We start from the raw sequence: 12,534 nt of genomic DNA on the forward strand, positions 1-12,534 counted from the left end.
TGACTAAAATTAACAAGTCAGGAAACGATAGATGTTGGCGGGGATGCGGAGAAAGGGGAACCCTCCTACGCTGTTGGTGGGAATGCAAGCTGGTGCAGCCACTCTGGAAAACAGTATGGAAATTCCTCAAAAAGTTGAAAATAGAGCTACCCTATGAACCAGCAACTTAGCCAAAAGATACAAATGTAGTGATTCAAAAGGGCACTAGGTATGTATCCAAAGGATACAAACATAGTAATTCAAAAGGGCACCTGCACCCCAATGTTAATAGCAACAGTGTCCACAATAGCCAAACTATGGAAAGAGCTGAGATGTCCATCGACGACCGATGAATGGATAAAGAAGCTGTGGTATATACATATATATACCATATATATATATGGTATATATATATATAGGAATATTACTCAGCCATCAGAAAGAATGAAATCTTACTATTTACATTAACCAGGATGGAACTGGAGAGTTGTTTTTTTTTTTTAAGATTTTTATTTATTTATTTGACAGAGAAAGAGACAGCGAGAGAGGGAACACAAGCAGGGAGAGTGGGAGAAAGAGAAGCTGACTTCCTGCCTAGAAGGGAGCCCGATGTGGGGCTTGATCCCAGGGCCCTGGGATCAAGACCTGAGCCAAAGGCAGATGCTTAACAACTGAGCCACCCAAGCGCCTGGAACTGGAGAGTATTATGCTAAGTGAAATAAGTCAATCAGAGAAAGGCAATTCTCATATGGTTTCATTCATATGAGGAATATAAGAAACAGCACAGGGGATCATAGGGGAAGGGAGGGAAAAACAGAATGGGAAGAAGTCAGAGAGGGAGACAAACCATGAAAACTCTTAACTATGGGAAAGGAACTGAGGGTTGCTGGAGGGGAGGTGAATGGGGGGGATGGGGTAACTGGGTGATGGGCATTAAGGAGGGCACGTGATGTGATGAGCACTGGGTGTTATATGCAACTGATGAATTACTGAACTCTACATCTGAAACTGATGATGTTCTATATGTTGGGTAATTGAATTTGAATACAAAAAATAAAATGTGTGCTTCCTGCACTGGGCCTCTGACTTGCCTTTCCGCATGGTTTTATTGTTTGAGATTTAAAAATTCAGATTAATCTTCTTGGCTGGCCCCCCGCCGTGCTGATTTTGCCCAATTGTTTTTTTAAAGCCATGCTTTTGTTTTTACTGCTTTTAAGGTTGTCTCTTTATGGGGTCATTTTTTTTAATGCTTATTATTTCTCATTGATTTTACTTTCTCGTTTAGTGTTTACTATGGAAGAGGGAACAGGAAATGGCAGCTGGAGGGGAGGTGAGAGCTGGCCCCCCGGGGACTCTGATCCAGCTGGGGTGCGGGAAGCCAGCGGGGCTGTGAGCAGGACAGAGCCAGGCTCAATCCCAGCTGCACCCCTCAGCCACTCACAGCTTTGCGGGGCCTGCAAATAGAAATACAAGCCAGCACTCTGGGTTGCTATGAGAATGAACTTGGGTCCTACCCGCACGGCACCCAGCACGGGCGCTCACAACATGAGTGAAAACTCCTCTTCATCTTCATTCTCCAAGCAGAGTCCTGAACTGGCCTCTAAGGAGTCCCTGGCTCCACTAGCCTACAGGGTACCTTTCTGTGAATTAGAGAGGGGTGCCCCTCTGGGCAGACCAGGGCACAGTGCTGGCTGGCAACCTCATGGTGACACAGAAGGCAGCCAGCCTCATGGTTAACATTCCGCATTCCTGCGGCAGAGCTGATGAACACAGGAGCCTTGAAGCCAGCCGCAAAGGCAGCTCAGGGGAGTTGGCAGGCGAAGGTCTTGTGTGCAGAATCTTTGGGGTTGGGGGGCAGGGCGTGTGTTACTCTCTTTTTCTGCTGTACCTGCCTCTTTCCTCCAGGTGGATGCAAGCTCCTTGAGGCTCCCACTTACTTCTCTTTATTTCTCCCTGTCCTCTACAGGCATAATAAATGCTTGTCTAATGGGCATGAGCATGAGGGGACCCAGGGAAGAGGCCCAGAAGGGAAGGAAAAATGGCCACGAAGCCCCCACGTCTGGCTGCAGCCACTGAGGGGTGGGGACACATCAGCTCATGGCTCGCCTCCTTCAGTCTCAAGTTCACAGAACCTGTTACCTGGCCAAATGCACTGCAACAGAACTTCAGTCCCAATTCCCTTGCACTCTGATAACTTGCAGGAGCAACACATGGTCCATCTTGCTATGTGCTGTGATACCCTCGCGTCCTATGAAAAGTCAGGTGCTCCTGCCCAAATAGAACACTGAAGTAATCTCATGATTATTCTTTGCTGCCGTGAACCCTCACTGAGCACTTATGCAGTGCCCAGGACCCCTCTGCGACTGGAGATTGGCGGTCACAGGCCTGATCTCAGGGAGCTGGCTTCTAACATATTATCAGTTGTCGTTTCGGTCACCTGCGTAGTCATAGTACAGAGGGACTCTCAGGTCACACGTTTGGGGAACAGACGCAGGGCATGGTGTGGATAAGTTTGGCTTGGGGTGGGGGGGACAAGGGCTGGAGGGGTGGTGAGAGGGTGGTAGGCCGATCCTTCTTAGTAATGCCCATAGGGTTGGCCACGTCCAGCCTCCATTCTGCAACTTGAGTGATTTTCTAAAATGTCTATCTGACCACCTCAGGCTCCTGCTTCAGCAGCCATTCTGGTGGCTTTCCCTCTCCTGAGCATACATGCCAAGCATATATTGGGGTGGTCTGACCTCACCCCTCTGGAACACCGGGCCTCACACCGCACACACTAGCAATTTAACCTGCTTGGAACTTTCCGATTGTCACCTGTGATTGAATCCCTCACACCTCATCACCTGTGATTGAATCCCTCACACCTTTGCTTATGTAGTCCCCTCTATTTGAAATATTCTTACCTACCTTCCTCGTCCCTTGGCTGATTCTTTCTCATCGTTTAGGGCTAATTTCATGTGTCACCTCCTTCAGGTGCCTTCCTTGCTCCCTCAGGCAGGATTAGAGACATGGCAATCTCCTGGGGGATCTTGCCAAGACCCTGCTTCTGATTCAGTGTGTCTGGAATGGGGCCAAAGGTTTGCATTTTCTCACAAGCTCCCAGGTGATGCTGAAGCTGGACTGTACTTCAAATAACAAAGCAGTCTTAGGCTACTTACTGGGTCTGGTTCAATTTCAAACACTAGCACAGGGTCCCTTAGCCTTTTGGGTGTCAAGGACTCCTTTGAGAATCAGATAAATATTTTGGACATTCTCCCACAAAACGCACATACACAAATAGTTTTGTGTATATTTCAGACATTATATTGCTTCCATGCACATCAGGTTGGCATTCCCTCCCCCAGGGACATCCCATAATACAATGGTTAAATACACAGCCCTCGTGTTCAGAAACCAGCTTTGCCACTGAGCTGGCTGCCCTTTCCAAGCCTTGGTTTTCTCATTAGAAAAGTTGTTTAAACTTTTAGAAAAAGATGATACTAATAGCAACTTTCTCATAGGGTTATTGTGAGGATTAACAATGAGAACCCAAGGGGAGCCTGGGTGGCTCAGTTGGTTAAGCGACTGCCTTCGGCTCAGGTCATGATCCTGGAGTCTCGGGATCGAGTCCCGCATCGGGCTTCCTGCTCAGCAGGGAGTCTGCTTCTCCCGCTGACCCTCTTTCCCTCTCGTGCTTTCTATCTCTCATTCTCTCTCTCTCTCTCTCAAATAAATAAATAGAATCTTTAAAAAAAAATGAGAACCCAAGAAAAGTGCTTAGCATGGGGTCTGATAAGCTTTTGATAAATATTCTTCTTCTTATTGTCATTAATAATTGATGTGCACGGAGAAGAGCTGTAGTTGGAGGAGCTGGGCACCAGGAGAGAAGCATTCCCCTCTCCCTGGCACCCCTCAGAGGGAGCTAGGGACAGAGCTCAGTTGTCCCTATTCTTCAGTGAGGACCTCGAGGCTCTGGGAGCTTGCATCCTGGGCCCAGAGTCACTCAGCTTCTGAGGAGCGGAGTTTTGCAGTTGGTCTTTTTCTCCCTGTATTTCCCTGGATGAAAATAAGCAAACAAATGGAGGCATGAAGAGGTCTTTTTTCCTCCCTTATAAAAATACTTAAATTATTTCACCACATTAAGAAAGTGATATTAACTTTAATTTTCATCATTTTCGACAATGTAACAAAGCTGCCTGTGAACTTTTCTCAACGTGTTAGTCGCCTGGGTGGTTAATTATTAGCCATTAATTTTGGTGAAGCTTTCTGCAAAGTGATGGCTCCAAAGAGCCATTTACCTGTTTATTCACACTTCCCATAAAAGACCTATTTTTCTTTACAACAAACCCAATATTAAATATGCAGCCCACTTTATTTATTTTTACACGGAAACTCTGACCTGTGAAAGCCCCTTTCTTTTCATCCCAGTTTCAAAACAATTCATTCATGCATTTTAGAAGTTATGCAAATGAGCTTCCTTGATTTTAGAGGATTTCTCTGGAATTGATTTTGGGATTTTGTATTAATTACCACTACCCAGGCATAGGGGCCATCACATAATGGATATATTTAGCAAGAATGACAAGGCTGATAATTATGCACAAGGAGCCTTAGAAAAGGGACTGTTTACTTTGATGTTTAATTTCAGCAGACTTCTTTAGTTTGTTAAACTTAATCAAAAGCAATCAAAATACACTAGTGTGAATTAAAGCAAATTAATTTCAAACCAGCGGAAAACATTATGTCTTTCAAATGAGAATGTTGAACCCGAACTTCTGAATGAGCCACTCGAAGCAAGGAAGGGGTAAGTTTTTGAGTGTGGAACTTTGGTCAAGAGCTTGAGTTAGGGTCCGAGCGAGCACTGGTCAGGACTCTGTAAGAAACTGTGCTTTCTGGAAAGACTGAGGCCTAGGAATGACCTTCATTTTGGGGTTTAAGGCAAACTCACTCTATGACTTGGGCAAGTCACTTAAACCCAGCTTCTCAGGGACTTAGTGCCTGATCTGTTCAACAACCTAATTCTTGCCTTGCCATTATTAGTAAAAAACATTTTACCTTTATCATCTTTATTGAATATTTACCCTGTGCCAAGTTCAGTGTGTCTCCTTATTTCCCTTGAGCCTTACCATGGCCCCATGAAGTCCCCCATGAACAGACGGGGACGCTGTTCCAAGACTCTCTGAGCCAGGCCTCTCCAGATTATTCCTCTAGGGACATTTTGTTTATTTTCAGCAGACTTCTTTGGTTTGACAACTTAATCAGGAGTAATCAAAACATGCTTATGGACATATAGAAAATTAATTTCAAGCCAATGCAAAAGATTATATTTCCCTACCATGGAGAATCAAATGAGAAAATGGATGTGAAAATATTTTGTAAAATGTTGCCTGCTATGCAAACCAACGGTATTAACAGTGAGAGAGCAAGTCTAGCAGAGTATGCAGAGGCCAGTCCTATAGATGAAGACACTCAACTCTTCCAGCTCATGACTCATCATGGGAGGCTGGGTTTTATTTTACGAGATTTATAATTCAGTGGGGCCCACTGAGTCATTTAAACATTGATTCACTGAACACATTTTCTGGGTTTATCTACCTAAGATCAAGGTACAAGAAAAGGACACAGAGCTTGATAAGATGTCGCCTTGACCCTGGGAGCCCACTATGTTGTGACAGAGATAAACATATAAATTGTTCATGATAATCCAAGGATCCATGAATAGAACCCAATGATGGCACTTGTTTGGCACTATTTTAAGGCTGAAAACTTTGTCTCATTTACCAGTGTATCCCCAGCACCTGGCACACAGATGGACTATAGAAAGTATTTGATAAATTTGGTTGAATGAATGATTTTTTAAAAAGGTTTTATTTATTTATTAGAGAGAGAGAGCACAAGCAGGGGGGAGGGGAAGAGGCAGAGGGAGAAGCAGACTCCCCGCTGAGCAGGGATCCCTGTGGGGCTGGATCCCAGGACCCTGAGATCATGATCTAAGCCGAAGGCAGATGCTTAATGGACTGAGCCACCCAGAAACCCATGAATGAATGAATTTTAAACAGGTCCTGGCAATTGGGGTGGGCATCCAAAATGGATGATAGTCAATGGAACTTTGTAAAGATTAAACTAGTATTTATGGGTGGAAAGGTTCTGAAGGACACCCCAGGATGAAGGAGCAGTGTGAGGTGCTGGGGTGCCATGACTAGTTGGGTACAGCATTAAATGAGGGTGGAAGGTTGAATGTGACCATCTGGGACTGGGTTTTGGTTCCCAGGCTACAGAGGGTGATGTCTACCCTGCAGGTTTTGGGGGAGGGGAATGCCCTACATGGTCATGCTCTTGACAAGATAGGGTTTGAGTCTTGGTTCCACTCTTTTCTAGGTGGGTTAATTTGGGCAAGTTACCTAAGTTCTTTCTGCCTCGATGGCCTCAAGTGTAAACTAAGGATGATAACTGTCTTGTTTTGTGGGGTTGTTGTGAGGATTACATGAACTATTAGGTATAAAGCCCTTAGAACCACGCTATATAGAGAGCTAGCCCTGAGTCGATGCTAGCTGTTATTATTAATTGGTGTTTGATGGCTCTGGTGGGAATCTCAGCCTTGTCACTTGTCAGCGCTGTGACCTTGACATGGTGGCTGACACCCTCCAATCCTCATTTTCCTCTTTGGAAATGGGGCAGAGGAAGTGCACCTGCCCAGGATGCAGGTGAGATCATGTGCACATTTTGCACAGTCCCTACCTGAGAGCCAGTCAGAGCAGACTGTGGCCTGCATCAGGAAGACTCCCCCCGAAATGAGAGGAAGCTTGGATGAGATGGGAGCCTTGGGACCAGCTTGGAGGCTATTCCGGCTGCCAGTATGAGATACAGAGAGCTCAACTTCCGTGAAGCCAGAACTGAAGCGGTGCCTGGGGCCATGGCGAGGAAAGGGGACGATGGATTTGAGAGACTTGTCTGTTGGACCTGCAGGCTCACAGGAGGGAAGAGGAGAAGAGGGCAATGAGGCTTTTCACCTGGCTCCTGGAAGTGTGTGTGCACATGGACTAAGATGAAGAGCCAGGAGGAGAAGGTTTGGGGATGAACAGAGATGATAAGCTTATGTGAAGCAGACATATGGTTGAGAGGGCTTCAGAACAGAGGATGTGTAGGCTAATCACATTTTGACAGTCTGCATTTTTAGAAAGATGAACTTACCCATGCTATTCTTTTAAAAAATTATGGTCAACATCACTAATGATTAGGGAAATGCAAATCAAAGCCACAATGAGCTATCACCTCACATCTGTCAGAATGACTCAAGAAACAAGTATTGGGGAGGATGTGGAGGAAAAGGAACCATTGTGCACTGTTGGTGGGAATGCAAACTGGTGCAGCCACTGTGGAAAACAGTATGGAGGTTCCTCAAAAAGTTAAAAATAGAGCTACCATATGCTCCAGTAATTCCACTATTGGGTGCTTACCCAAAGAAAATGAAAACACTAATATGAAAAGGTATATGTTTATAGAAGCATTATTTACAATAGCCAAGATATGGAAGCAGCCCAAGTGTCCATGGATACATGAATGGATAAAGAAGATGTGGTATATATGTAATGGAATATTACTCAGCCATAAAAAGACTGCAATCTTGCCATTTGCAACAACATGCCTGGATCTAGAGAGTATAATGTTAAGTGAAATAAGTCAGTCTGAGAAAGACAAATACTACATGTTTCATTCATATGCGGAATTTAAGAAACAAAATGAGAGGCTCCTGGGTGGCGCAGCCAGTTAAGCATCTGACTCTTGATCTCAACTCAGGTCATGATCTCAGGGTTATCAGATCAAGCCCTGCGTCAGGCTTGCACTAGGTGTGGAGCCTGCTTAAGATTCTCTCTCTCCTCTCTCTCTGCCACTCCCCCATGCTCTCTCTCTCTAAAAAAAGAAACAAACAAATGAACAAAGGAGAAAGGAGACAAACAAAAAACCAGACTCATAAATATAGAGAACAAACTGGTGTTTGCCAGAGGGGCGGTGGGTGGGGGGATGGGTGAAATAGGTGATGGAGATTAAGAGCACACTTAGGATGAGCACTGAGTAATGTATAGAATTGTTGAATTACTATATTGTACACCTGAAACTAATATAACACTGTATGTTATACTGGAATTTAAAAAAATTATGGCAAAATATACCTAACATAAAATTTACCATTTTTAAGCAGACAGTTCAGGGCATTCAGTACATTCACATTGTTGTGCAGCCATTGCCACCATCCCTTTCCAGAACTTTCCATCTTCTCAAACTGAACTCTGTCCTCAGTAAACACTGACTCCCACCCCCCCACCCCCCAGCCCCTGGCAACCACCATTCTACTTTCTGTCTCTATGAATTTGACCACTCTAGAAGCCTTGTGTAAATGAAATCATAGAATATTTATCCTTTTGTGACTGGCTTATTTCACTTAGCATCTGTCTTCAAGGATCATCCATATAGTAGCATGTGTTCAGATTTCTTCCCTTCTAAAGGTTGAATAATATTCTATTGTATACACAAACCACATTTTGTTTATGCACTCATCTGTCAATGGACATTTGGGTTGCTTCCACATTTTGGTGATTATAAATACGGTTGCTATGAACATGTGTGTACAAATATCTATTCATGTCCTTGCCTTCAGTTCTTTTGTGTATATACCCAGAAGTGGAATTGCTGGATCACATTATAAACTTATGTTTAATTTTTTTAGAAACCAATATATGGTTTTTCACAGTAGTGACATCATTTTGCATTATGCCAGCAATGTACAAGAGTTCTGATTTCTCCACATCCTCACCAACATGTTACTTGTTATATTTTGTTTCATTTTTCTCACTAAACTTTTGTTTTAGTGGGTTTCAAAATTCTGTGACAGATTTTTGGTCAAGTTGTTTCCATTAAATAGTGCTGATTAAAAAAACTAATAACTTAAAATTGACACACACATGTGCATACACACATGCACACACAAATGGTTCACAAAACATTCTCCTTTTCTTCTGAAGGTTTTATGATGCATTGTTATCATTCACCAATCTTTTACTATTAAACGTAAATGGCCAAGTGACACAAACAGCTCTGAGACTGCTCTTCCACCACTGATTAAGACTGGGGTGGCAGGTTTTGGGGATAATACTCATTTAGTTTTCTGAGCTTTCTGGGCAGACTTGGTGACCTTGCCAGCTCCAGCTGCCTTCTTGTCCACTGCTTTGAGGATACCCACAGGAACCATCTGTCTCATGTCACAAACAGCAAAATGACCCAGAGGAGGAGAATCAGAGAAGTTCTCAACATACCAGGAACCATATCAACAATGGCAGCATCACCAGATTTCAAGGACTTGTGTCCATTTCTAGCTTCTTCTCAGAACAATGATCAATCTCCTTCCATTCAGCAAACTTGCAAGCAGTATGAGCTGTGTTGCCATCCAGCACAGGTGCATATCCAGCACTGATTTGGCCTGGACAGTCCAGGATAATCACCTGAGCTATGAAGCTAGCTGGTTCCCCCCATTGGTGGGTAGTTTTTGCTGTCACAAGCCACAGTGCCATGACAAACATTTTTGACAGACACATTGTTGACCTTGAAGCCTACATTGTGCCCAGGAAGAGCTTCTTTACTGAAAGATTCATGGTGCATTTCAAACATCTTTACTTCAGTTGTAACACTGAAAGAAGCAAAAGTCACCACCATGCCAGGTTTGAGAATACCAGGCTCCACTTGGCCCCCAGGGCAGTAAATACCACCAATTCTGTGGATGTCCTGGAGGGGCAAAGGCTTGTCAGTTGGCTGAGTTGGTGGCAAGATGCAATCCACAGCTTCAAGCAGTGTGGTTTCCACTAGCATTGCCACCTTTATGAATGACTTTCCATCCCTTGATCCAAGGTGTGTTAGCACTTGGCTCCAGCATGTTGTCACCATTCCAACCAGAAATCCGCCCAAATGCTACTGTGTTGGGGTTGTAGCCAACTTTCTTAATGTAGGCGCTGGCTTCCTTAACAATTTCCTTGTATCTCTTCTGGCTATAGGGTGTTTGAGTGGAATCTATTTTGTGAACACCAACAATTAGTTGTTTCACATCCAAGTGTGTAAAGCAGAAGGGCATGCTCACGGTCTGCCCGTTCTTGTAGATACCTGCCTCACCAACACCAGTGGTAACAACCAGGACAGAACAGTCAGCATGCGGTGTGCCTGCAGTCATGGTTTTGATAAAGTCCCCATGTCCTGGGGCATCAATGGTAGTCAAACAGTCCCATAACAGTTGCTGATCTTGAATCTCTATAGGGCAACATCTGTGGTGACACTATGTTCATATTCAGCTTTCAAGACCCAGGCATACTTGAAGGAAACTTCCCCATGTCAGCAGCCTCTTTCTCAAGTTTTTCAGTGGTTCTTTTGTGAATCCCACCACATTTATAGATCAGATGGCCAGCAGTGGTAAACTCACCTGGATCTACATGTCCAGTGATGGCGATATTGATAGGAATCTTTTACTTTCCCATTTTGGTTTAAGTTTAGTGGTGGTTTTCATGACACCTGTGTTCTGGTGGCCAACTCATGGAAAAAGATGTTTTGTTTTGTTTTTAATAAGAACCATCCTGATGGGTATGAAGTGATGTCTCATTGTAGTTTTGATTTACATTTCTCTAATGATTACTAATGTTGAGAATCCTCCATGTACTTATTGGCTACTTGTATATCTTCTTTGAAGAAATGTCTATTCAAGTCCTTTGCCCATTTTTTGAGTTGGGTTGTTTGTTTTTTTGTTGTTGAGTTATAGGAGATCTTTATATATTCTGTACATTAATCCCTTATCTGGTAAATAATTTGCAAATATTATCTCCCATTCTGTGGGTTTCTCTTTTACTCTCTTGATAGTGTCCTTTGATGCATGAAAGCTTTTAATTTTGATGAAGGCTAAGTTTTTATTGTTGCCATTTGTGTGTGTGTCATATCTAACTACATTACTTCCTGTAACATGTAAGAAAGAATCACATTGTTATGCTAAGCTTCTGGGATAATGTTGCAAGTATATGTCTGAGCAAATCTTTATTTATTATTCCTTTGGGTTAATAAGACATATGGATGTACAATGCCAAGCTTCAGATCCTTATAGCTTCCCTTCTGAATTTTCTTATATGTATCAATGGTCCCATCAGTCTTCTAGTTCCCAGGACTGAAAATAGTCATTCTTGACTTCCTGTCCCTCTGTCTTCATAGGCAGCTATAGAAATGGGGAAATTGTTTCCTTTATCCTCCTGGGCAGGTAGATTACATTTCCCAGCCTCCAAGCAGTTACATGAATGAGCTCTGGCCAACAACCCATGGACAGAAGGGATGTTTATTACCTTCTGGGCTGGCAATAAAAGCTTCTATAAAACCCTCCATGCTGTCTCTCTTCCCTCATCTTCTTGCTATATGTGGAATGGAGACACATCTGGTAAGGACAATGTGGACTATGTTAGAGCCACAAGGCAGAAGGGGCCTGGGTCCGTGAATGACTACATGGATCAAGTCCCTCCATTCACCCACATTGTACAATGATGTGAGTGAGAAATAAACTGTTAGTGTTAAACCACTTAGATTTTGGGGGTTTTGTTACAGTAGCTGGCCTGTGCAGACTGATCCCCCAACAGTTCCAAAGTCCTATCAGGGCTATCTTCATAATGTGTCTCCCTGTCTCCTCCTTCCCATGCCTATGTAGGCTACCTTAGTCTTGTTGCTGCTCCCTTCACCCCTAAACTACAAACTATTAATATGGTTATTAACTGGATTACCTGGTTCTACTCATTCCTCCTCTAGTTCACCATTCATGCATACAGAAAATAAATATTTCTAAGAGGATAAATGTTTTATATGCTTATGTTTATAAATCTGTGTCATCCAGGGCCTTTCCCCATAGGATGCCTTCTTTCCTCTCCTACCTTCATCCATAGAACACTCATCATCCTTCATGCATTCATGCTTGTTTGTTGTTGTTGTTGTTTTAATCTTGGCTCCATCTATTCCTCCTCCTATCTCCTTATCTAAGGCTTAGCCATCCTTCAAATTCAAGTGTTTTCCCTCCTCCAGGGAGCCTTCTGTAAACTCTTATCTTACCTTCTCTCTCATATCCTTGGCTCTAGACATATGTTACTCTTTATACATATGGTTCCATGCTTAATGAATGTCTTTAGTCAGACCAGAGATTCTTTACTTTGGGCACATCAGTGGCATATATGAAGCACCTGAAATTATGTTCCAAATTCTGTGTATGTGCACGTGTGTTTTTTTGAAGCAGGGCTGAACTTATGGGCTTCACACGTCCCTTGCAGTGTTGCAAGTTCACGAGATTGGGATACCCATTGTCCCTAGAAAACAATTCATGAAACAGATATCAGAGGTGAGAAAAGCTTGGGTAGAGGAGGCAAAGTCAGCTCACATAGGAAACCCTTGGTACTCTTCCTGCTTTAACAGTGACCACTGCCTGCCGAGCTTCCAGGGACAGGGGTCAGGAACTCCTGCCATAGTGTGACTCACTGTCCCTCACACAGCCTCACATCTGCCTCATTCCTTTCGGTT

General features: G+C 43.6%; 1 pseudogene; it reads right to left on the reverse strand.

Moving 5' to 3' along the window:
• Window positions 1-9,079: 9,079 nt before the first annotated feature.
• LOC112825831 (elongation factor 1-alpha 1 pseudogene) lies at window positions 9,080-10,475 on the reverse strand (annotated as a pseudogene).
• Between the last annotated feature and the right edge of the window lie 2,059 nt (window positions 10,476-12,534).

The sequence above is a fragment of the Callorhinus ursinus genome, unplaced genomic scaffold (genome assembly GCF_003265705.2).
Source record: "Callorhinus ursinus isolate GAN/ISIS: 27379988/994484 unplaced genomic scaffold, GSC_fseal_2.0 scaffold4, whole genome shotgun sequence".
Classification (NCBI taxonomy): domain Eukaryota; kingdom Metazoa; phylum Chordata; class Mammalia; order Carnivora; family Otariidae; genus Callorhinus; species Callorhinus ursinus.